This window comes from Cavia porcellus, unplaced genomic scaffold (genome assembly GCF_034190915.1).
Source record: "Cavia porcellus strain 051 isolate PalLab524CR breed Dunkin Hartley unplaced genomic scaffold, mCavPor4.1 scaffold_13, whole genome shotgun sequence".
NCBI classification, from domain to species: domain Eukaryota; kingdom Metazoa; phylum Chordata; class Mammalia; order Rodentia; family Caviidae; genus Cavia; species Cavia porcellus.
The window spans coordinates 23463813-23491774 of record NW_026947496.1 but is presented as its reverse complement, the minus strand read 5'-3'; the positions used below and the strand labels follow the sequence as shown (position 1 = coordinate 23491774).

Sequence of the window (27962 nt, the reverse complement as noted above, 5' to 3'; positions counted from 1 at the left end):
TTATCAAGTGAAGTGTTCCCAGCAAAAACATGAAGGGGATATTTAAGATAGCAAAAAAGCAGGAAGGACACACCTCCTAGTTCCTGTTCCTGGCATGCGTGTTTGTGAATACAGGGTTCCTGAGGTTCTAAGTCTCCTCTGCTCCTCTGGGGGTGAACTTTGGATGGTCTGTTTGGGAAGAAGCTCATGCCAACTGCTGACCCATCTCAGGCGGACTAATAAGCAACTAAGCAACTCATAACTAAGTTTGAACTCCGTCCAGACATGTGGAAAGCTAGACTATTTCACCTCCAGGATTCAAGGCCCAAACAAGTTTCTTTGCTTTCTATGGTGCATAAAGGCATTCTGTGACAACAATTTTGAAAGCTTGTTGGCACCTTCATTTGGAAAGCACTGCAGCAGATCCTTAGAAAGATGCATACCTTTTCTGTGCCCTCTGGAAGGAGTACTGTGACATGGAGGAAGAACCAGCATGGTGAGTGCCAATGACAAGATAAGGAGGGTGTGTGTAGGTCTCTCTGCCCCAGGCGCTCATCCGTTAGCAGTTTGAGAACTGCCTTCCCCAAGTCTGTGGCTCTGAAACAGCAAGAATAATGGGAGTAGGAGGAAACCACTCATCCTTCTACTTTGAGGAATGAGAAAAGGAGAAAATTAAGCAAGCTTACCAGGGTTCATGCCACACTGCTTTGTAATAAACGTACAGAAAATGCTTTATTTTGAGTCCATTTGTTGGACTTGCAATTTTGTGTACCTCGCACTGGGTTTGCCGGACAACCCAGATTTAATTTACCTTTAACAAAACTTTAAAAGAATGTAATTTTTAAAATGCCTTTTACCTCGTTTGGTGCCAGCTCAATTTTTCAGATGACTAATCATTCCATGTAGTCTGGGATACCTTCTCAGGGGAGGTCAGAAACATCAGGTAACAAACCACAACTATGTTTACGATGTACAGATAGCTGAGTGTCTTGAAAAAATCCAGAAGCACTTGCATTTTAAAAGGAGGAGGTCTTATTGCTGAGAAATTCAGAGGGAAAGACCTTAATGATAGATTGTTGCCTATTTTAACACCTGGGGAAGGAAACCTTGAATTATATTGTTCTGGCACATGGGTTTTACTTACAAGGTTAGTTCTAGTTATGGATAGGATATATCCAAATGAACTGATGTCGTTAGGAAGCAAAATGAGAGTATCTGACTAAAAATATGGTTTTTTTTCTCATAGTCAGATGAAAGTTATTCTTAATCACTTAATTTCACTTTTCATTTTATCAGCATCCTCTAAAATGCTTTCCAGGTTATCTAAAATAATTAACTAAAGCACACGTAAAAGTTAATGAGATTTGAAAAGTGCTGGGGCTCATTGAAGAAGACAGTTCCAGCTTCAGGGGACTCTGAGAGGAAATGATCATGGCCATCGTCATCATCGTCATCATCACCATCATATCCATAATAACAGTTTGCATTCAAGTGGTAGCTCTTTCCAGAGATGTCAGCATCTGACAGATGATTTGCTTGCTTTCACAATATCTTGTTGATGACAGAGGGCGGTTGTGGTTTAAGAAATCATAATTATCACTTTCTGGGCTGTCTGTTTCAAGCTGATGTCTCAGTTTTCTCTCCTTGACTTTTGTGATCCCCTAGAGCTTTGTAGCCACAGCTCAGAGAATGAAAAGAACCAAATGACACCAAGTCTATGAAGAGACAGCTCTGTCTTTCCTGGGGGCTGCTCGCACTTGTCTTGGGAACCTTCCACTAGATCTCAGTTCATTCTGCCTATCTATTGCCTCTGCATTCTTGTTTATTAATTTGTTCTTTTCTTTCTTTCTCTTACTTTCTACTTTCCTACTTTTTTACTGCCTCCCCCTTGCTAGTCTCTATTCTGTATTTTCATTGGCCAGTCCAGATCTATATTATTCCATAGTTTGTTTTGTCTTCTACATTTATGAGAAGGAAACGAGGAACCTGGAGACACATACAGGGAAGCAGCTCTTTGAAAAGCAGGGAGGAAGTGCCACTCTCTGGTTCTGGTGCACATGCTTTTTTAATGTTGATAGTTCTCTGCCTTTGGTGGTTATTGGCATGTTTTTGGACTCTTAGTTAAAAGTGACTTACTTGGGAATGACTGATTTCTTTTTTAGATCAACTTCTTTGTTCTCCATCTATGAGAGTTTCCTGGAAATGGAAGAGAAAATTTTGATGGTTCCAAACTCAAGCTTTTTTGGGTACATGTAGACAAGAGAGAAACAAGGAAACTAGAGGACCTGCATTGTCAGGGTGACGTCCACACCAGCGGAATTATAGCCAGCCGTTCGAGTTCACTGAGCACATGATATAGCTGGCCATGGTTGGAAGCACTTTACCCACACAAGTATAGGAGGCATAAATGGTCAACACTGCTGTTAAATTACCCATTAGTTCCTGCTCCTTTGCATTTGCTTTATTTTTCCTGATTTATTTGTAAAAATTTGTTTTACGTAATGTTATCATGCATGAAATACAAGGACATATAAAGAAAGAGACCACTCATTTAGTTTACTATAGTGAGATGGAGTCCTCTGAAGGGAAGATTGAATTGAAGCATTAAAGAATTCAATTACTTCACAAAATTGAGCCTTTCTCTGAATTATTCTTTCTACTCATTTTTAGTATTTCTGGACTGTTTTGTTTTGTTGTTTTGTTTTGAGACAGTTTCACTGTGTAACTCAGACTGGCAATGAACCTGCTGTGTAACTCAAGATGACCTCAAATTTGTGATCCTTCTACCTTAGTCTCCTAAGTGCTGGGATGATAAGCATGTGCCTGGTTCATTTTTAGTATTTCTGAAGACAGATGTTCATTTAAATAAATAATCAGAAAAAAATAACAAAGAATTTTTCTGGATTCTTATAGCCACAAAGAAATTAGGCAGAGTCAGTAAATTACTCTAATGCTGTTTTTATGACTGTCTGAGGGTTGTTAGTGTTGGGTTACATATAAATAGATAGCCCTGCCTTTGCCTGGAGTTTATTCTGGCCACTTTCAAAGCAAGAACTTCTTTTCAGGCTTTTTTTTTTTTTTTTTTTCTTTTTTTTTTTTTTGCAGATATATTCATTTGCAAGCAAGAAAAGCATTTTGTTTTTGGAGATGGTGAGAAATTGCAACAGCTTTCTGTTTACAAAGAATGGCAGCATCTTAAAATACAAAGCAAGACAACGAGAAACTCAAAGCACCTTTAAAATATAATGAATTTTTTTCCTCACACAAGGGAAACTTGGTTCTTTCAACGTATCCTAGGGAGATGTTTTGATGTCCCCCTCTTTGCTTCTTTTAAAAATAACCTTTTATATTCCAGTGCTTGTGAAAAAATACCTTTGATTCTCACTTGGCCTTTTCCACTGAATTGGAAAATTTGGTTCCATTCTCTTAGCAGGTAAATAGCCTTAAAAGCATTCATGGTTTTGTCAGGGTAGAGAGAGCTGAAAAGCATTACACATGTCCCAAGAAGGGAAAGGCCAATCTTTTGCTGTTTTCAAGTGGTTCCTTCCCCTCCCTTCTTCTATTAAGGGTTCAACCACAATGGAACTTTAATCAGCTTCATTGATTTAAAGCTAATTTGGACTTGGCTTCAAGGTTAAGGTCCAGAGCACAAGCTGAAGACCTTTAAATCAGAAGTTAGAATGAAAAGCCTTAGGTATATCATACTGTCTGCTGTGCATAAGAATGACAGCTCTTGACGGCTGTGAATTAACTATTGGGAAAAAGGCACAAAGCCAGTTTCTATTCTGTGTTAATATAACGTCTGCTAGCCGAGTTACACAGCATTGCTATCAACATTTCTGCTTCATCATGTAAATTGATGGATTTGGCTGAAAAGACTTTGGTATTGTGATGTTTGGAGCTGTCAATTTCTGCTTGGTTTCAGTTGGATTTCAACCTAATTGCCAAACTGATTCCATCTGTAATAACTTTTAACATTTATTTTTCCCAAAGGGAAAAAAATGTCTTGTCTGTATTCTGCAATTAAGAAGGTGATGAAATATTCAGTGTATGTCTCCACTCTGACTAAATTCTTTTGTTAACTTTATCAGATAAACTATAAAATATTAACCAGGCTCACTGTTTGAGCATGTGCAGATGGCATAATATTTACCAGGCATATTTTAATACACATTTAATTTTATAAATTGAATTTACTATTATACAGCTAATTTTTCCCTCTCTTTTTCAAATAGGTGTAGCAAGCATCTGTGATGTTGTTGTGTGTGCTACAAAAAGACATTTGCGGATAATCACATAAGTTTACCTGTGTATGTAATAAATAACATTTCCTCAAAATTTAACCACACAAAATTAAATCAAGCAGAAATAATGCAATTTCCAAGTGAAATTATGCTGAGTAGCAATGTATAGATTCTTTGCTTTTCTTTTCTTTCTGACAGCATGGTTTTCCAAATTTCTAGAACATTTAAATGGGTAAGTTAATTTTACCCATCTCTCTTCTCCTTCATGCAGTTTACATTAAATATCCTTAGCCACATCCTTTTTGTCTTTCCTCAATGTATTTATTTATTAGCCACATAATACTTAAAGTAGATTTTCTCAGAATGTGGTTTGGACTGAATCAAGATTAAATCCTAAATCATGGTAGAAAGCTTATTTTAATTAAGATCCATACCTTTTTGCTAAACTATGGAACAAAAACTTGATGATAGGTGAGTGGCTGAATCATCTAAATGCATCTGCTTGTCAGAGTATGGATTCCTAAGCCATTCATTGCTATCAGGAGCTCGAGTTTATCTAGTAAGAAGAAAGGCATGAAAGGAAACAGTCCAGTGTGATTCACATTATAGGTTGGAAAAAGGAGATGTATAGATAATTCTGGGACTCAGAGATAGTATTTTGGAGGAGATTATAATTTAACTGAGAGTTAAACATTTGTCTGTATGGACAAAGAGTGCGCATGGTAGAAAGATTATGCAACAGAGGGGAAGGCATATATGACATGATGAGGGTGCAAATGCTGTGTAGATGTGAAGATGGATCAAGTATGAAATAGTCAGTGGCAAGAGAAGAAATGAGAGGTGGGTAGTTGCAGCCTGTACCTCAGAAGTGGAGTTAGCAAGAAAAGCAGATGGTTCAGTGGTCTTTGCAGTGGAAGGAAGATGAGGTGGTAGAAACTGTTGGCAGCCAAAGGGCACACAGAAGAGAGGACAGTGAAGTTAGTGAGCGAATTCCTTGAGGTCCCCAGAAATTATTTAAAGAACTGCATTTTGGAAAAGAATGGAATTCAGGTATGAGCATGTTGGGGAGCGTGGGTATTCAAAAGAATTCATTTTGAAAATGAGATATGATTCGATGCCACAAGTTGGTGAGCAGGAAGTCAACAGTTACAGGCATGAAGCATACTCAAGTATGCAGCAATTTTGGAGCTGTCGGATCTGACTCAGTCATGTCTTACTATGCACTTAAAAGTGGCCTGAGAGTCCCTCACTCCCTATTAATTGATTATGAAATCATTTTAAAAAGAAGTATCCTACAATGTTAAATTATCAGTCCTTAAAAACAGTGAGCAATCTGATTCATAGTGGATGGTATATAGTTAAGCCAAGAAAACGTGTATTTTCCTAAGTGAAGAGAGTAGCGCCAGATGCCAAGTGATTGTGGTGAATGAAGCCTCTTTGAGCTTTCACTGGACCTGTTGGAAAGCATGAACGTATCACATTTTTAATAGCAGTGTTAATTTAATGCAAAAATGCAATTTAGAATGAGAGGTCATAGTTGCAATTACGCAGAGTGCTTGTAACACTGAGGCTGAATCTTATCTCCTTATTTTAGAATGTAACAGTCCATAGTAATGTTGACAATTGACTTCAAGTCATACATGTAAGTTAAACAACAAACACATGTTTCATAGATAAGCTGAGTCCTTTAGATGGGTTATCACGGTGGAAGGAAGGCAGATGACGTAGAAGAGACATTTTTGCAGTAGAAACTGGATTGAAACTAATTTGTTCATGCAGAGGAGCAGTGGCATGAGCAATCACTGAATTTCCCAAAAAGCTAAATTTGGAGGAATATTCTTTTAACATCGTGTTTACTTCCTTCATTTAATATTAAGACATTAGTTTTTAATTCCCACGGTAATATAATCTGCCTCTACTACATTCGTTTAATTATTCATGGTGCTCTTGGTGTGATTATCATCCTCAAGGTCCTTCTCTGCTTTCCTGCTGGTTGCCACCCATTTAGGGCTCAGAGCTCTTACCACCTCTCTGACAACCCCCTATGGACATCTCCTCTAGGAAAAACAAACAAGCAGATGTACTCACATTGAGGTGCTAAAATGTGAGAAGCTTAATTTAACTTTCTCTGAAGGGCATCTGCAGGATCACTGCGGACAGTCCTTAAATACAGGAGGGCCTGTGTGTAGCACACGTTGATCTTTCCTTCATCCTGAGCTTATGTCAGGGACACAGTTGCCTGTTTGCCCACCATCTTTATCATCCTTTATCTGTTTCGTGACAAATATATTCTGGCTTTCCTCTTTAGTAAGTCTTTCATCATAACAGGATCTAGAAACCTAACAAGATATAGAGATAGAGATGACAGAGATATAGATAGATGAGATAGAGATACAGATAGAGATATGAGGTTCAGGATTCATGATTTCCAAATATCTTAAGCGGAAGGGTTCTGACTAAAACAAAACACTAAAATAAGAAAATTTCTCTTGCTTCTTTAGTTACTTTGAATGAAATCCCCTTTTCTTATCTCATTTCCTCACACTGCCCATGCCATTCTTAGTGCTATGATTTGCATCTGGAATGTCCTGCCCATGCATTAGTTCTGGTCTTCAGGTTGAAGCCACTGAGACATGGAAGGGCTTTTAAGAGATAGGACCTAGTGGGATGTCTCTGAATCATTAGGAGTGTGTCCTCAAAGTGATCTATGGGACGTTGGTCACTTCCTTTCTCTCATTTTCCAGCTATGAGGAGAATGGTTTTGCCTTACCACGCTCTTCTGCAATGATGTGCTGTCTCACCACAGGCCTGTGTCGGCCAACATAAACCTCTTTGCTTTGCAGAGTTGGCTCATGTGTTTGCTATAGTGATGGGAAGATAAGATATGCACTAACTCCTGGCATACTCTGCCAGTCTCTCATCTGCCACTATCTTTCCTCTGACTGGTTTTGGTTGTTACCGAACACAGACTCATTTTACCCGACCATCATTTTTTCCTATCCTTGCTCATTCTGATCACCTACTTTTTCTGCATGATTTTATTGTGTTAGGATGGGATCTCAGTCTCTTCCTTTTTCTCGTGTCCTCTCTTTCATTACACATGATGTGAGTCTTAAGTGTTTGACACAGGTAGCAGCTTATTTCTAAGCATTTCCTATTGTGCTGCTTTAGAGGGATAATGTTAAATATCTCTATGAACTTGTCATTCTTGGTGAACAAGGGACAATCAACACCGTCAAAGCAGTTTCTGTGTGTAACCGAAGGCTAGATAATTTTCATACATGAGTAATACTCCTACCAGGCAGTTCTTACTCTCATGTTGTCAATAAGTAAACTGAGGCAAAGAGAAGCAAGGAAACTAAACCACATTGGCTAGTGAGTGGTAAAAAGAGATATTCACCCTACTCTCTTTGTTGGAGCATTGCCTTTCTGTCACTTTGGTATTATTCAGACTTGCACTGGTCTGTGGAGGGAGAGGGCTTGCTTTTGTTGTCAGGGATTTCATTTATGAGTCCTGAAAGCTTAGTAAACATGACTGGTTGGGCTTGCCCTTTAAAATTAAAAACAGAAGATTTAGATACTACTAATGTGACAGGCATTTGCAAGCACTGCTTAATTCACCTCACTGCAGTCTCTGGTCACGTGACAGAAATATAATTTCTCGCAATTACAGCCACATAAGAAACTGACAAACTGATGCCAGGAACAGAATCATACTGCAAAATTCACTAAGTCCCATTTTGTAGATTTATGCTCTAAGATCATGTAAATTTATCCCGTAGCATCAAAATTATAGAAATCGTTAGAGGTAGTCATTACATACTTCTAACTATTGATCATATATTGACATGTATGTGTCTGGGTTGGGCAAAGGATAGACCAGGAGATAAAATTAAAAGGAATAAAATATAACTATTTAATTGCATCTGTGGCCAAGGGACCTACATTATACAGCAACCAGCATGTAACAGTGTACTTCATGTTCCATGATTTACCTTGCTGATAATTGCTTTGCACGCCTAATAAATTAACTCACAGAAAATCTATTCATCTGCATCTTCTTTTTATGCAGAGCTAGAGGAAAAAGGACCAGTATAGCAATTTGAGTGGCAATCATGTCACTGATTGTAGCAAAGAAAGTAGCATGGTGAGAGTCTTAAGCATTCTGAAAGCATTTCTTTGTAAGAAAAGAGGTAGGGAAAAAGAAGAGAGGGCTTTTGCTAATTAAGTTCTTTTTTTCATCTTATATGCTATGGAGAATGTATTGTGTTCTAGGTAAAATTTTTGCCTGTTACAGTACATTTCTGGTCAGATATTTTAATATAATTTATTTCTTTTAAATATTCATAGATAATTTTCATTGTTCAGGCTAGGGTTCTTGGAAGGGAAGAATGTGGAAGCGTGTTATTGCATTCCTATGAGCTTGTTCTCTAAATATTATCTCATGCTAAATCTCATATTTTAAGCTGCTCAAGTTTGTTAGATCCTGTAATCAAAATCTTTAAAAATATTTTATCCATTTCCATTCTAATGCTTTATGTACTTCCAATACTTTATGTTCTGCTTAGTGCCTTGATATTCCTCAGCTTGTTTGATTCTCTCAGTCAACACAGCAGAGTGCAAAGAATATTGAATATTGAGTGAGGAGACAGAATTTCTGGTTTCCAGGTTGTCACCAAATTGGATATGAGGGCCTTATCGTTTTACCTATTTGAACCTAAGTTTCCTTTTATTTTTTTTTTAACAAAAGGGGATTATAAGAGGTGACTGTTCAGGCCCTTGTCTGATTCAGATACACATACAAAAAACACTGTGAGAGACGAAGTTTCACAGAGGCAAGTGGCTCCCCAAATCTCTCAAGGTGGGCAGGTTGTAGCGAAATGAAAGAATGATTCTCTTCCAGCAGTGTGCTAACTCTGTAGAAGAACTGATCACTCTGCAGAAAACCATCTAAAAATACTGTTAGAGTCTTTAAAAAGCTGTTTAGATGCATCCATGAATTGGGAAGAAAACAAGAATTTGTCATTGCAATGTTGCCTGGAAATCTAGTCAAACTTCAACTTCAGACAAATAAGGAGTAATTTTTTTTTTAAGTATGATTATGTCGCAAATTGTACATGGGGCATACATTAGGAAATTATTTGTTTACCTGAAATTCACATGCATTTGGGGATGCTGTATTTTTATTTGCTAATGCTGACAACTTATTCAGAGGCAAAGAACTAAGGGGAAACAAGAGTCTGGAGAGATAAACTAGCAGTGAAGCTGATTTCATCATCAAGTATTTGCTGAATACAGATGACCCGGAGCTTTGGGTTTTTTCATTCCCACAGAAGAGGGGAGGAGATGGAAAAGTAACTGGAAATCTGTTGAGTAAAATTGAGGCATCCCAAAACTGCATCCTGCATAAGAAACTAGTTAAACCTGGTACATGTCCTGATCTCTCACATGTGAGAATAGGAAGATCTGATTTCAGTAATGCTTCCTCAGACTGCAAGGCTGGTTGGAGTATGGGAGGACACTAAATTCATGAGTTCATATCTGAATTTTATATTTGGATGTTCTCCATAACTTCAATCTAATAATTTAATTTTTAGGGTGTTGTTTATAAATATGGTAAAGTATCAGCAAAAGCAAAGAGAAATCCTCTGGGAAAATTCCACATTCAATCCAGTCCTTAAATACTTGCCATATGCAAATTTCCAAGGAAGACTGTAAGAAAGAACAACTTCTCATTTGCTACAAAGTCATACCTGAGACTCCTGAACAGAAGACAGATTAGCAAAAGACAAGCATAAAAAATTTTTTTTGTCATTTTCCTTTTTATCGGTACCAGGGATCAAACTCACGACTGCCTGCTTGCAAGGCAGGTGCTTATGTCACTGAACTAAATCCCCAGCCCCATAAAAATTTACTGAATATAAATTTTATATGATATGGGAGCTTTGAAAATGAGAAACACAGAAACAATAATTTGGGTAATTTTATGGGTGTCATGCAGAAATATGATTGGAGAACAAAAGAGTTAGTAGTAATAAACTAGGGATAACTTAGGGACACCGATTTGTCCAGAATTTTCATGTTATTTTCTTGTCTTTATTCTTTTCCCTAGGATGTAGAGAGAGTATCTGTGGAGCGATGCCCTTAATGATCCACTTCAGAAGAAGTGTAGGGAGTCATATCTATGGTCTGCTTCTGAGGAAAGAGTCAAAGAGGCTTTCTTGCTGTGACTACTTCCCCAGTCACTAAGGTAATGCATGTTAGGCTATCATTCCCTAAATCTTTTCACACATAAATGTAACAAAACATACAAAAACATATGACACTTTGAACAAGACGTGGCATACACAAAGCTTCATAGAATCCTAAAGACTTCAGATATTGCATTATCAGACAGGCAATATAAAATACATATTGTTAATAGGCTTAAAAAGACAAAATGGATATTGAAAATGCACAAGAGGTGTTGGTGATCAAGTACTTTGAAAATGAAGGAGGGTCTTTAGAATGAAAAAATGCAATATTTGAAATTAAACATTCAATAAATGGTATAATTGAGTGATTAAGTTTATACATGATAGGATGCATGATACATAATATATCTGAAGAACATTTATAACACAGAGTAAGTAAAAAGAGATGGAAAGCAAGAGAGATGAGAAGAAATTATTCACAAAGAAAGGAGAGAAGAAATGAAGAATAAGCAATAATTAAATAAATAACAATTTATCAGTTTTCAGAAATGTTTAAGGACATTAATGCTCGGTGCCAAAAGCCATACTAAATGCTGTAGGACAGTTAAAAATGTAGATCTACACATAGTGTTATTAGAGAACAAGTTTAGGACACCAAAGACAAAGTGTCTTAAAGGGGCGAGAGGAATATATAGTAGAAGAAAACTGAAAAATTATGTTGATATATGAAATAGCCATTAATCTGAAAGTTAAATACATTTAGACAGAATATGGGTTAAATGTCTAGCTAACAAGAAGTTGAATGTGCGTATGTCATGTTCTTATATGTAGTTAGGGACTTTGCTGTGAAACATAAAGCAAAGATCAACTGAACTACAAAGAGAAACTGACAGCCAGGTCTGCCATAGCAGGGAAGTTAAAAATCTCATGCTTAGTAATTTTTAGGTAAAGCAGATGAAAAAAAAATTCAGAAAAGGCAGAGTGATCTAAACAGCATAACTAACAAGGGCTAATTGTGAATCATATTTTAAGCATTCATTGAAAAATAAATCATATACTGGATTAAAAAGTAAGAATCAATTAGTTTCAAATAAAATTTTGATCATCTGGATCATTTATTTTAGCACAATGCAACTCAGTTGCAGATCAAAAACAAATTATAGACAACAATAGGATGGAATTTGAAGATCAAAATTCCCCTGTATTTCTAAATAACTCATTGGCTGAGTAAGAAATTACATGTAAAATGAAAATTAGAAAATATTTAGAACACAACAAAAACAAAAATAAAATGCAAAAAATTTACAGAATATAGTGACATTGACACATAAAGTTTAGATTTAAATATATTAGAAAATAAGAATACTACAGAATTCGGACTTTATTGACATACACAAAAACATACGATATAACCTAAAATCATAAATTTTATGATAAGCTGAAAAGATCAAGCCACAATAATATCCACAAAGTCAAAATGTATTCTTTGAAAAATTACTTCACTAATCAAAGTGAATAAGAAAAAAAAGAATATGAAAAACAATAATTCTGGAAGAAGACATTACTGCTGAGTCTATATATATTCAAAGAGCAATGCAAAAACTGAAGCTTTACTCAATTTGGAGCCCAGTCTCAGAATATAATTGACATATTAATAAAACAGAAATAATCACAATAATCCTATAATTATTAAAGAAACTCGTTCAGTTGTTACAAACCTCTTTTTTCATAAAAAAGAAATTAAAATAAAATATTAATCTCAGGTAATCTATTCAGAGGAGTATGTGATATTTAGATTATGTGATAAATTATTCCTATTTTATACAACCTAATCTAGGAGATGTTTCATTTTGATCATAGAAAATCTCCTAAACAAAACAGTAATGATATTAATTGTTCAATGTATGAGAAAAATATTTGATGAAATTGGCATTATCTAAGAATATAAGTCTAGCTTTACATGAAAAAATTTTAATTTATCTTAGTATGTAAAAAAAGAGAAATATACGATCACCGTAATAGATGAAGGAAAAAGTTTTTGATAAAATTCAGGATCTTCCAATTACAAATACTCGTAACAATTTAAAAGTGGATAATATTTCTTCAAGAAATATACAAAATTTTAGTGGAATAATTCACATTTAGGTGAAAATATTTGAATTATTTCTTTAAAGTTTGGAAATCTGACAGATTTGTATTTCATTAACATTTCCTGTTTATGTATATCAGAGATCATAATCAGCACATTAAGATGAAATAAATAAATCATGTGGGTTAAACAAGATGCAAAATTATTTCATAAACTTGTCTATATAGAATACAAAATATGCTTATAATTTGAGCAGAATTCAGAAATATGGCTAGATACACAGTCAATATATTTCTATTAATAATATAAAGAGAATTACATAATACTTAAAACTAGAATGATTGAGCTGCAGTGGTAATTCAGTGGATGAATATTTGCCTAGCATGCATAAAACCCTGTTTTAATCCACGGTACAAAACATACTCAAATATGTATGAGATACATAGTACTATGCTAATATGCAAAAACCTAAAATATAATGCATCTTGAGAAAAGATATAGGATGTGTGTTTCAGTTTTATAGAGAAAATGATACAGCTTTATGGAAGTGCATTGGAAAAGCCCCATGTATTGGAGGACTCTATGATATACATGAATAGAAGACTCAATATTTTAAATATGTACATTTTGCCAAAAATTATAGAGACTAGAATTCCAATAAAAAGTATAACCTTTTGATGCTTTATATGTTAATTCTAAAATGTATATGGAAAAGCCAAGAACTGATTAGACCCCAGATACTAATTAGAATCAACAAGTGGAATCCCATCATATTGAAAAGCTTTTGTATAGAAGAATCAAAAACAAAAACGAAACAAAACAAAACAAACAAACAAACAAGAAAACAAAACAAATCAACAGCAGAGTGAAGAGACAGCCTACAGAATGGGAAAAATTTTTTTCTAGCTATTCCTCAGATAAAAGACTACTAGAATATACAAAGAATTAAAAAACAAAAACAAAAACAAACCTGACTTCCCCAAATTTAAAGACACAATCTAAATATGGGCAAGTGAAATGAATAGACATTTCTTAGAAGAAGAAGTACAAACAGCACATTAATATATGAAAAAAGTTCAATATCACTGGGTCATTTGAGAGAGGTAAATTAAAAGAACAGTGAGATTCCATCTCACTCTAGAAACAAGGGCTATTACCAAGAAATCAGGAAATAACAAATGCTGGTGAGGTAGCAGGGGAAAAATAACCCTTTTCCACTGTTGAAGGGAGTATAAATTGGTACAGCTACTATGGACGTAAATATGGAGATTCCTCAAAAGACTAAAATTAAAGCTTCCAATTGACCCAATTATTGCCCTTCTAGATATCTTCTGAAAAGAGTTAAAAGCATCATACTATAGCGATATATGCACAACTATATTTATAGCAGCACAAATTGTAATAACTAAATCTCAGAAGCATCCCAGATGCCCAACAATGGATGAATGATAAAATACTGTTTTTCTATATGATGGAGTGCTCTTCCGCCACGAAGAAGAACAAACCTGAGACATTTTTAGGTGAATGGATGTAACTTGGAACCAGATTTTTAAGTGAAATAGATCAGACACATGTGTTTAAATATAACAGTTTCTCTTGTGTGAGGAAACTGAAAATGTAAATAATGACCAAAGTGGAGGACACATACTGGGAGGTAGGATGAAAGTGTTCAGATGGGACGTGGAACAAGGGAGGTGGGAAGAGAGAAGGGAAGGAAGGGGAAAAAATGAAAGCGAATAGAAAGAAAAAAATGGATACAAAACTTTTGTAGATAAGGAGGGGAAGGAGAGTTGAAAGGAGGAGAAGGGAATGAGGAAAAGAGAAGAATCAATATATACAAGTACAAATTCCCTATGATGAATGGGATCATTAGGATAGCCAAAAAGTAGTAGGGAAATTAATTAAAAAAAAAAAAAAAAAAACAGAATCCAGACTTGAGTGAAGAAACCTTCTTTCTAGATATCCAAGTTTAACATTAAAAGAGAATACATAATTAAAATAATAGGATACTTGCAAATGGACTGACAAAGAGTACTATGGGCTAAACACAAGGAACCCCAAAAGATCCTTATGATTCTGGACATTTGATTATTGATTTAAATGACATTACAGATCACTAAGAAAAGTTATTAAACAAGTGACACTGGAATAATATACATATAGTAAAACAGTAAAATTAGATCTCATATTTTACACAACATACATGTCTGATTTAGGCTGATTGAAGACTTATATGTGAAAGGTAAAATAGCAAAATTTACATAAGATAATACAGGAGATATCTTCATGATTTTCATGTAATGATCATATCTTAGATTTCAAGGAAATGAAAATTAAAACCACAATTAAGTAACATTGTGTACCCAGCATATAGGAAACTAGTAGGAGGTTGACTAAAGTAATTATTAGTAAATCTGTGACCAATCATAGCATTTACACACTGCAGGTGGAGTATTCACCTATATTTTGCAACTTCACTGGGCATTGTCTAGCAAAGTCAGCTATATATATATTACATGAACTAGCACACCTACTTAGTTACATATTCTGGAGAAATTCTTATACCAGAAAAGAATACAAAAGTCATTATAGTGGTAATTTTTACGCTAGCAATAAACTGGATATAATGTAAGTGTCTTTTAAAATTAGCATGGATAAAAGTTATGATATAATCACACCATGAATAAATGTACCCATAAATATATGATAATTAAAAGGATCATTGCACAATATATAGGTCTTCAAAACCTCATGTTATGCATAATAAATACATACAATCTTATATGTCAATTGAAAACACTTGGAAAAAAGGAATGAACTGCAGCTATAGGTAACAAAAAAAGCAAATACACGAATGTATCTTACAAATTTAATTTTGAGTGAATAAAACCAGTTATAAAAGACAACCAACGAATAAAAAAGAGTCCATGCACTAAAAATGAACCTAACTAAAGACATTGTTTCATGATGCAAGTCATATGATAAAATTCAAAAGAAACAAGGAGAATGAGAACTATGTTGAGAGAGAACTAAGAACTCAAATTGTGACAGTAACCCTTGTTCTAATTAGATGGTGCCTAGATAGTTGTTGATTTTAGTGTGTGTGTGTGTGTGTGTGTGTGTGTGTGTGTGTGTGTGTGTGTGTGTGTTTGTGTTTGGTACTACAGTTGCTTAGAAATGCTTCTTTGTGTGTATTCAATATTTAACTATATTGGTCAGTTTTTCATTGCTGGAACAAAATACCTACATCTGCAACTTATTTTGGCTTACAGATTCAGAGGTTTCCATCTATGGTAGGCTACCCTCAAGGAAGGAACATCATGGTGGAAGAGTGTGGTGGAATAAAGCTGCTCGCTTTATGGTGGCTGGGAAGTAGAGCACAGGGGAAGAGCACCAGGGAGAAAGGAGCCAGGGGCTAATATACTTCCTTAGATCTATAGTCTCTCGTGGCCCACTAGAACACACCCAGAAGTGTGCTTTACTAAACCTCCATGGAGCTTGCAAGCCAATTAAGTCAAGATTAGTCTTTGTCAATTTAACACCAAACCATGTTTTCTTAAACCATACTCAACTTCCAAATAAACACATTAACAAGGTCATAATTCCTCTTAACATGATGTAACTATCCTGTGTACAAACAGAAACACAATCATCATTTCCCGAATGTCTCAAAGGTTCCATCATTGTTCAAAGGTCTACGTTTACAATCCATTGAAGGCAAACTGATAGCTGTGAATCTCTGTTAAATCCAAAAATCAAGTTACTTAACACCAACATACAAGAGTGTAAAACAAAACACTCTATTCTAAAAAAGGAGGAATAAGGTGATAGAAATCAAAGTACCAAAACAAGAACCAAATTCAGCAAATTAAGTCCTGTAGCCCCACATCTGGCCGCCCCTGCACATAATGGTGAGATATAACTTTTAAAGTTACATCTTTACAACCTTGGACAATGTCATCCCTTGGCTTTGCTGTACTACAAACCACAAAAGTGACTCCAGTAGATGTTCCTAGCTCTCCTCAACGGATGTTCCACATTTCTGACATCTCCAACTTTCTGGAATCTCCATTTTCCTCACTCCCCAGATTTGCTGTTTCACCTTTTCAGGGACAATTGCCTGGCTTCTAGGCTTTCTTTAAAATCCAAATGGAAGATCCCACAACTCTCGCATTCTGCATCCCTATAAACAGGCCCCTTTGAAGCATGATTGCAGAAGCCTCTAAGTATCTGAATAATTGAATATAATAAACAAATATTGGGGAGCCAATTCTCTACACCCCTTCTTGAGGGTCCCAGGAACTCTATTCTCAAATCAAAAGCTGACACTTTTAATCTACAATGGGGGAATCATCCTGATTATTGTAATGCCTTTAGGCATCTTTTTTCTTGTCTTGGCTCAAAATACAATTAAAAACTTGAGATTTTCTGTAGTATTCTGAAAGATGAACGAAAGTTTCTATCAAATTTTAGCTTTGTAAGTGAGTGACAACTTTCAATATGACTAATATGTGCTATTGAAGGTCACATGAGCACAAGTGAGTCAATGGTTCTTTTCTCTCTTCCTTGCTGTGGGACTGTGGGTGATTATCTCCCAACAACAAGATGTCATAAAGGAGAGCTCATCTGCTGTGGGGGAGAAGAAAAAAGTGGAGGAATCTACTTCAAATGAGATCAGGGAGATGAATAAAATATGAGAAACATTACAAAATATTGTAGAATAGCACCACCTAAATAAGGCTGTTGCAGTATGAGTGAAGGATCTGTTTAATCACAGTGCAATATCACATTTTTGTGAAATCCTCAAAAGGAGACAAAAGCAAGTGTCATTGGATAGGTTCTTGTTAAACTTGCGTGAAAAGAAAATACCACTGAGCTAATAGATAGCAGTGATTCTTCTAGTGATAGTTAATGTCATCCTACACAATAACTTTACTTTTTCTTATCTGCTTCACTCTAACCAGCAAAGTTTCAAAGGTAAGTTAAGTGTAATTTATTTATTTTTCTTCATATTTGTATTTTCTTTACATTTTATATTATGCTACAGAAAGTATAATTTTTATATGAATATTTTTGGGTTATGGAATGAATCATCTGAGTTTCCATTATTATGAGGAAATTTGCAAGTCCTTTAGATTACAAACATGTTTCCAGATCAAATGTGCTTTCAAATCAAGGTTTTACTGTGGTTGATTTATTTTTTAATGATGCTAATTTCTTCAACAGTCACACCTATGGTGGCACCAATTTATACATGGTTCTTTTGGCGGCCAGAATATAAATTTTTAAAATCTTTTTAGCTCTCTTTTTGGTTTAACATTCTCACTATAAATCTTGTTAAAAGCAGACAGGAGCATGACACATCCTGGATATAGGGCTACTTTAAAATTTCTTTCACCAGATGAATTAATTTTAAATTAAACCTCACACAAAGGCTTAGGGCATAGAAAAAAATGTATGTACAGTCTTTGACAATATAAAGTATGCATGGGTGCATTTCCAATTCCTAACACAGTCCACCTGACCTTTATTGTACAATTCCTGTGGGCATTATGGTTTTTTGACCTCTGACAAGTGTCTCCTTATCAAGTTCTGCTTATAGCATTTTAGGCTTTCTTTAGCCAGCTTCTCCAAATTTCTCCTAACTCCTCCCACAAACCAGTTCCAAAAGCTCTTGAACCATGTAGTCATATGTAGTCACAGCAGCAACCCCATTCCAGCCACTTTTCTCTATTGGTCAGTTTTGTTGCTGGGATAAAATACTAGACATAAACTTAAAGGAAGAGACTTCTATTTTGGTTCCGACATTCAGAGATTTCACTCCATAGTTAGCTAGTCCGAAGCAAGAATATCACAGGAAAAGGATATGGTGGAGCAAACCTGTGTTCTTCATGGTGACTAAGAAGTAGACAGCCTGAGATGAGCCAGGGAGGAAAGAACTTGAGGCCAGATGTATGCCCCATTGTCATACCCTCATGTCATAGAAGTGTGCTCTACTATTTCCCTAGGTAGCCTTCAAGCCACTCCAACTCAAGATAAAGATCAACCACCATATCAATAAAGGTATTTTAAAGAAAATGAACAAAATAATCAGTTTTCTGATCATTATTACAGTACTCATTATAGTGAATTATATAGAAGTCACTATTCTTCCTCTGGTTGGTGTCGTCTTCTAGAACAAAGACTCACAGGAATCACACACATACTATTGTCTTTATAAGAGCTTTTGGGTTTTCTATCATCCAGCTATTTAAAATGATGCTCAAATGCAAACTGTTATTATTTTTCAAACTTGGTCATGTTATGTTTACCGGCTAGTTGATAGTTATTAACAATATTACATTATTAAAAAATAAAGATACAAAGTTAATATATACAGCTATAGGAAACAAAAATGTATTTCAAAATTAGCTTTGCATTATCTTTCTGACATGATAACAGATGCTTGAGATAATTAATTCACCAGCAGAAAAGTTTTATTTTGGCTCATGGTTTTCAGAGGCTCAATCTCTGATCGGGCAGTCCCACGGGTTCTGTGATGAGAAGCACATCACGGTGGAATCATGTGATATAGCCAAACTCTCCACTTCAAGGCCAAGGAGTGATGGAGAGTGAGAAGGGACCAGCGACCTCAAATCCCCTTGGAGGGCATTCCTAGACTTCTCCCAAGAAGCCCAAGCTCTTAAGAGTTCTACCACCTCCTAATGGTTCCAAAGTGAGGCTGAAGCCTTGGATGCATGGGCTTTTGGGAAATAGCCAAGACACAAATTCTTATAGTTTTTACTCAAAATTAAATCTCCAGTGTCATAGGCTTTCGAGAGCATTTTGCTTTTTATGGATGAGATGTAAAATGAATAAGTTTAGTTTTCATTGTTGGCCTATGTTTATCACCTGACCTAATCATCTCTCTTTTCTCACATGAAATATGATGGTTATGCTGAGATAATGATACTTTTTCTCTGTATTTCAGTGGGATCTTGTGACTCTCTAATGGGGTAAGAATATAAAAAGATAATACATATTTTATTGTTATCATAGTCTAAGAAACATTTTTGGTATATGTGTTGTAGTTTTTTAAGATCAAAGATAAGCATTCCAACTTTTAACTTGTGGTTATATTTTCATGACCTGAGATCATTACCACTGAAGTTGTCCAAAGTGCAGTTGGGTTAAATGTCATGTAGTAATATGTCCCGTCTGCCTAGCAACAGGAAGAGGAAAGGTTGGAAAACATCAAAACAGAGAATGTATGGAAAATCAGGATCAAAAAAATCCTCAAACCCAAACTTTTTGTCTTTAAAACACAACACAACACAGCATAACACATCAGCACAACACACACACATAAACACACACACACACACACACACACACACACACACACACACACACACACACAAAGCAATCCTGAAACTGTGGTCAGATAGAAAGTCTACCTAGCTGCCCAGCAGTATCCAATTCATTTCTATTATAAACCTCGTGGTGTATTTCATTTAAATGGTACAATTTTAAAGTGTCACAGTAATCTGGATGACTACCTTCTCTCTATGACTGATGTGAGGCAAGAGGAATAGAGAAAAATTCTCCTCTGGCAAATTAACTTTTCAGAACATCAGGGTACAATTTAGTACTCTGTAAGAGGTTATTTATTAAATGGTATCTGGAAGAGTTAATTTACTTCATAGCAGTAAATAGATTGCAACAGAAGAATTGCCTACTCACCTAAGATACTTGGCGTGAAGTCACTATTGGTTTACTCATTTTAGGGCCAAAGGAACACATTTTCTGTAATGATGCATAATTATGCCATACAATTTCTGCATTATGCTGTTCACCAGCTGGTGGACCACTGTTTTTTTTTTTTTTTTTTTTTTTTTTTTGTTTTTAAAACAAGTTTTCCTTCTGTTTTGATGGGAATTAAAGAATTTTGAAAGTTTTTAGAGGTATTCTTCTGTTAATTCTCTCTTTCATCAGCCCTAAAGCTCTATTCACTATAAGATGTCTCACTGTATTACATCAGAAGACAGAAAAATTCTGCTAATTAAACTCTGACACAATAGATTTTTATTACTTAAGAAAGATTTTACTTCATACTTGTTGGCAGAATGTTTTTAGACATATACAGATTTATATGTTTTAATCACATGCTCCTCTTACAGATTCATGAGAAGTAGAAGTATATATAGTACAGTATATTCAGGTATTCCTAAATGTCTTCAAATTCAGGATGTGATTCTCCTGAATTATTTTTCAACTTGGAATAATTTATATCTATGTTTCTCTATAAAATGGTTTCTTTTGTGCATGAAAAGGACTAATAAACTTGGGTAGTTCTAATACTATTTCATTATTGTCATTGTGTTAAATTTAAGGCAATTGAAAAACTCAGCTAGTCTTAAGGTGATTCAGTCTTCTCAGAAAATGTTAATAGAAGGGATTCAAATGAGAGCCAGGGCTCATATTCATTTTCAAATGGTGTTTAATATTTTATTTCCTGGAAACCAAGACTCTGCAGTTCCTCTGTTAAGCCACCAGGAAAAGCAATCAAGTTTGCTGGAGATTAAGCACACATCTAAGTCAAGAAGACTTTGTGCCTGTAGTGATTTAACTGACACTAAAATGCAATTTTATTTCTAAGACCTTAAAAGTGCAAAAGGGCATGTTTTTATTGATGAAACATGGCAGGGAAATTTAAAAATCACTTGAATCTATTATAAACAGATTCACTTGCATGAATCATTGTGCAACTTTGGTTATTCTCTATCTTGTTAGTCTCGTTATAAATGGATGCGAACAGTATTTTAGGTACATTTTTCTCCTTTTCTTCCATTATATACTTGATATCACAGTTTGGGTTGTAATTTTGAGCCTTCCCATAACCGTGCTTTACAATTAAACCTCTTATTTATTGGTTATTGTCTAGTTCTTGGAAAGGCTGGACCACTGATGCTGCCCCAATACATCTTGGGATGCATGCCACACTTCCTTTGCATCTTTAAATCTCCTCTACACAGGGATCCACTAGATTTGTCTACCTCCATTGATTTTTACATAAATAATGCAGCTCAAAGTGATCACCACTATCTTCTCCCTCTTCAGATACCATTGCTTGCTTTTATTTTATGCAAGAGAATATCGTGAGCAGGTTACAAAGTCAGAATAGCTGTTTTCATGTTGAGGAACCCACAACTATGTAAGTTATAGCCAAAATTTTTAATCCCTTGGGCATGATTGTGATTGTACAGCCTTTTAAATGAGAATCATGCGCACTTAACTGGGGTTTTGAAGAAAGAATTTTGTATTCTGAGCATCTAACTGAGGGTCTGGCATATCATAGTTGTCTAGTGAATCACAGCAATTACTATTACAATTATTAGGAGGCAATGGGGGGATATTGGAGAATTTCTGTGGCCCATCAGATTGTTGAAATTGAGCGGGAATCACTCCTGATTTCAGACTTTTAAGGAAAAGAGTGATAGCAGTAATCACAAATACTTTAGAAATATCTTACAAGTAAGGGGAGGGCATGGACTGTCACGTATTTTCTCTAAGAGGGCGGTGTCATCCTTTTGACAGAGAGGTCACTACAGCCTAGAGAAGTAAAGTATCTTGTCCTAGCTCTGGGCTTGTAGTGGAACTGACCTGTGATCTGGCTAAGGTCTGTTTTTTATATGAGGTGGATCTCTTTTTACATGTTGCCAAGTCTGGCTGTTCCCTCTTTTTGAATAGATCACACCAGGGCTTCCTCCATAGTCTGTCTCATATAATTAGCGTGGACATTTGTTTGACGTTGATAAGTAATAATTGAAACAGCTGAAAAATATTCTTACCCATATGTTCTTTAAACTCTAGTAAAATGAGTACAGCTGCACTGTCAAAACTTCTACTGTCAGGCATGTATTTTGAGTTGTAGGCATAGAGCTATTGATTTTTACAGCAGAATTTTGAATCAAAACCAGGAGAAATCTACTGCTATTAAATTGTTCTTATCTTGGAATTGTGCAGCAAAATTAGTGGAAATGTAGATGTAGAATACAAAAATGAAAACTAACATTTTATATAGAAACTTATTAACATTTTTTCAATTTTATAGGTTAATAAATTTTAAACATGACTTTAAAAGGCTATATCAAAGTTCACTTCATCAGCTTCCTTAAGCACTTGTTTATTTTTATAATTATTAAGACATTTATTGAATATTGTTATATATTAAGTATGCAATATTTCCTCAGGTTGTATTTCTGAGAGTAGAATATGGGTCAAAACCAGACATATTAAAAAAAAAAACTTATAGCATATTGTATTAGATTGGCTTTGAGAGACATTTCAAGCTACACTATTTACAACAGAGGCTTGCTTTCCAATACTATTGCCAGTGGTGAATTTTATTATTTTTATGAGTTGCCAAATATGTAAATGAAAATGGAAGCTTATTTAATTAGCATTTTATTCATTATAAGTGAAGCTGATTCTTTTCATGCATAAACTATGTACATTTCTTTACATTTTCTATGCTTGACTTTTATGCATTTTTCAATTGGCATGTTCACTGTTAGTGAATTGTGAAAGAGATTCATAACTTAGGCATTTGCAATGTGTATTGTAAATATTCTCCCAGTTTATTTTTAATTTTATTTATTCTGATTTTGGAATTTTTCCCCATCCCCTCCTTAAATTTTAGTTTGGAGATTTATGAAATGATTTTAGATTGTTTTCTTATGGAAATAGGTATCTTTAATAAGCCTCATTGAGCAACATAGATTAAACACGCTACCATAATCTTCAAAATCACAACTGGGCCAAGGTCATTAAGTCAAGGTCTTCTAGCCAAAATACCTGATATACATTATATTATATATTCTATATTGTACTATATATTATATTATTATCAAAATATTATGAGATCTTGTATTGCTTCCATCCCTCTTTCCACTTAGGTTCAGACTTGCATCTCATGACAGCTCTCCTGCCTTCTCTAATTCTTCCTCTACTTTCTTTCACAGGCACTTCCTCTAATAAAATCCTTGCATGCTTGCTCTTGTTTCTGTCATCTTTTTCTTAGAGAATCTAGATTAATCAGGATAACAATTGTTGATCCATTTTCTTATGTATTAGGAGTTCTAGATTTCTTTCCCTGTTTCAAGAAGACAACAAAACTCTTTAGAAATCTTATTAAAGATATTTTCTTCTCCAGCTAATGGCAACAAGACACACATATATAAAATCTGCATGCAATTGTAGTAGATATATGCAAACTTTGGAGACCGTCCAAGGATCCTTTGAAAATCTACTGGTCACCAGGTCAAGCATCCGCATCATATTTTCTGAAGATACTGATAGTCCATACTGATGAAGACTAATTATGTTTTATGGACTTTTATTTTCCCCTTGTGATTCCTGCTGCATATCCATTCATACCCTGTGGGGATATGTAAATTGCTTAACCGGTCAGAACATCAGACTTTTACAACATGAATTCATTCCCACCCTGTACTTTCCCATTCTCTTTCTTCCATATAATCAATAATTCTAAGCATATATTTTGTGAATTTTCATTATGAAATTTTCAACTGTTTTTATCAAATGTCAACAATGTATGTGGCCTTGTGTAGCGGCAAATATCAGGGAGAAAAAAGTCCCACAAAAACTAAAAGATGGGAAAATTAGCAGTAAGGAGTTCCTCTTTTACTCGAGAGTTAAATGTAAGCATGGCTTGAATGGTTTAAGTTGGAGCAACGGTTTGTACACCACTATTCTTTAAATAGCCAACAAAAGGTTTTCAAAGCAGCCATTTTTAATTGGTCCAATCCTCATTCATGTCTTTTGAAAAACCCTAACAATTTGTGTTGAACTGCATGTCTACCTTCTTGTGTTCTAACCCCTTGGTTCACTTTGTCTCTTGTCTTTCCCATATGGTTCAAAAAAGCACTATGCATAATGCTTTTCTCTGGCATGGGCTTTTGATTCCTAACATTCTTCTGAGGGCCTTAACTCTATAACCATTACCTGATCATGGTGCTTTCATCTAGGATTAGGTTTTGCACTTCTATTGATCTTCCTTTATGAGGTTGAATGTAGTAAATGAACCTCCTACCTCCCAACAAATTTGCATGTAATTGCCTGTCCAGTCCTGAACACTGAATACGGGGCTAGAAGAATACACCAGTTTTAACGGAGCCAAAAATGTTTTTCTTTCAAAGGCTCTACTCCTTTGTAAAAATGGCATATATGGAAAGAATCAGAAAGCTTTCTCAAGGTTTTGGAAAATGGTGAGGTGGGGGGATGTCCATACTATCAAAATCATTGTAACCTCAAATGCGCCCTTTGAGTTAATCTAGAGTTGGCATTAACCTCTTTTTGGCCACTGGAACATACAGACCTACATCTAGGCATTCCTAAAGGGAACTGAAACACTTTAATCATCCCTGCTTTCCTACTGTTGCTTTAAATGCATTTTACTATGTAGTGATAAAAACTTCAGTCTTGTACCATGACTTTGATGGCGTTAATAAATTCAGTCATAATTGAAGAGCTATTGTTGAATTCTTTTGAATCAAAAAGTTTTTTTATTCAAAGTGAAATCATTTCATATTTAATGCTATATACACCTTCAAACTTCTCCTCTGATCTGCCACAATGGACAAGATGTGACGTTCTTAAAGGAGATACGAAATTTAGTACAAAGAAAGTCTGTTATAATTTTAATGACCTATATTTGGTGCTGAATTGTTTTGGGGTTTGGTTTTTAACTTTTTAGAAATTCTGACTTCCTCAAAATTTGTATGGCACACTATTCACTGTCTCTCCCAATGTGGCTCTCTTATATAACAATACTCCATGTATTTTAAAGCATTCTGTGATGGATTTAAAAAACTAAATGAGAGCTTAATTTGCTTTGTGATAATTGGAGACCCACTGGGGGAGGTGTTATATCAGGAAGCCTGGGAATTATTTCTTAAAGTAAGCTTCATGGTTCTTCTTTGGCGGGCACAGCAGCTCTGCATCACGATGGAATACTTGGCATGTGACAGAAAGCAGGGTCAAGGTTACTGGCCTTATTTGTCCCTTTTAGCCTGAGGAGCTGATGGAGTCAGCAGGCTAAGGCATGCTCTGGAGTAATCAGGAAGAATTACTGAGGAGGAGGTGTGGTTTGTGAGGAAACCCTGAAAGGATTTTAAATTGCACTAATAACTGACGAAGTTAAAGCATTATTAGCATTGACAGGAATCCAGCTGTGTCTTTGGTAACATTCTAACTTTTTATTCCATCTCTATGAAAGTGGCAACAGTAACATTAATTTGAATTACATTTGTAGACATCCTACTTCCGATTAGTTCAAAATGCAGAGCATTAACTACTATTTCATAAAATTCTGAGAGTTATAAAAAAAACAGAGATATTTAAATTCACTGCAAAGGAGATTTCAGAAAATAGAGTAACTTCCATTGTTCTGGACTAGATCATTATACCAAGAATCTTTCCTGCCCTGGCTGCTCTGTTAATTATGTTAAGGATGTCATTTGACTAATAATGGTACTTTTAGGCACTGTGTTAAACCCTGCATGTGCCAGTTCATTAGATTCTATGGGAATAGTGAGACTATGAGGTGTGGAATACATTAAAATGAAGAAACTGAGTTTTCACAAGAATAGGAATCCATCCAAAGTCTGCCAGCTTGAGAAACTCATTCTCCAGCTTTGGGTCCTTGATGTCAGATACAATCTTTTGAATGTATAAAAGGACCAGATGTGTGTCTCTTGTGAATTGCCCTGCACTGAAAACCAGGTGATAAACCAGGCGGGTTCCAGATTAAGAATCAGATCTATGTTGTAATGCTTCCACTGGCCTCACTTTGTTTGTGATACACTTCTTAAAAAATTAAACTTATGTCATAAATGCTAAAGGAAATCAACAATTAGATGAGCAACTTATGTTCCTCCTCATTCATACATATCTCTTCCTTCTTCATTATGCTTTGGTTTTATTTGTACATTCTTCAGTGAATCTACATGAAGAAATGTGCTTAAAAATAAAATAGGGATAAAACAATTTTCATGAAAGGACATACTTCAAGTGAATTTGAATTATGGCTCACATAAGATAGCATTATTAAATTATCATTTTTAAAAGACTAGGACAACTGGGACTAAAGAAAGGAGCATGCACAGCTCTTTGAAATGAGTTCCACAGACTCGATTTAGAAACATCAGTTCCCAAAATACAAAAGTAACTAGCAGAATATTGCAGAAAATATTTTGACAGGGGTTACTGCTGCAAGTATTGCCTAAGTCAGCACAGCAGAGATAAAACTTTTGTATAAAACTGTAAAATTACGTAACTTTTGGTAATTTTGCCAGACAGTTGGTTGAGATACAGGTTCACCAACAATGAGCAATACCAGTGTACTTCATTTCACATTTACGGAGGTTTATTAAACTAGATAGGTAGAGGAATTTCTGTATTGAGTTGAAATAGCCATGCATATTTAAAATTCTCAGAATTTTCACATGTACTCCTCTAATGTTTCGATGCTGATTCAGTAGGTCTTGGTTAGAACCAGGAATTTGTATTTTACAGACCTCTCAGGGCATTTCTTCTAATCAACTTCCATTTTGGGAAATTTCTGTATTTTTTCTTTGCAGATACAAGCAAAAGTTTCTTTTGACCTTCTTGTTCTATGCTGCGAAGTAACATCTATTTTGGAGTCTTATCAAACTTTGGGCAATAGAAAGGATAAGAAAAGAAAGCAAACCAAGTCTCCTTAGGAACATGCTAAAGTAACAGTTTCAAGATTAATAGTACCCAAGTGGAGCATCTTTCCTGCTTTCCTGGCTATGTATGATACTCTGCTTGTTTCTGCTTTTGTTTGTTTTTACATTTTAAATAGTAACAATTCTTCCTCACTGGGTGTTTCTGTGACTAATCAGGACACAAATAAACTGCTTATAGCAATGTCAGTTCCTACATGTACATCTGATAGCATTAATTTCCTGCTTCAAATCATCATGGCTACCATTCAGCATGGAATAAAGTCAACCTCCTTAGTAGGATCAGCAAGTCTTTTCAGATGTTCATGTAGAATTACAAGAAGGAGTTAGCAGAGTTGAGAGCTGAGGCAGCCATGACAGTGAAGAAGCTGTTACTGAGGTAAGAGGTGGTGGGGTCAAGGCCAGCATGACGGCACAGGAGTTGGAGAGAAATCCGCAGTGACTGCTGGCAGGAAGACCCCGGACTCCTTGGAGGACAGACATGCTGGTGATAGGCAGATGACGATATGAGTGAATGGAAGAAGAAAAGATGTCTCAAATTTGTTCTTTTGGCAAATAAATAAGGGATGGTCGCTTAAATTGTTGTGGGAAATATACAAAAAAAAGCACTTTTGGAAAGAAAAATGAGGTCATGAGTTTGATCCCTGGTACCAGTAAAAAAAAAAAAAAAAAAAAAAGGAAAGAAAAA

General features: G+C 35.3%; 1 long non-coding RNA gene across 1 annotated transcript; it reads left to right on the top strand.

Annotated features, from left to right (window-relative positions):
* Positions 1–204: 204 nt before the first annotated feature.
* On the top strand, positions 205–27962 carry LOC106027446 (uncharacterized). The gene is made up of 3 exons (XR_001201043.2): positions 205–475; positions 10336–10473; positions 27149–27962. It is a non-coding gene; the product is annotated as an uncharacterized LOC106027446 (long non-coding RNA).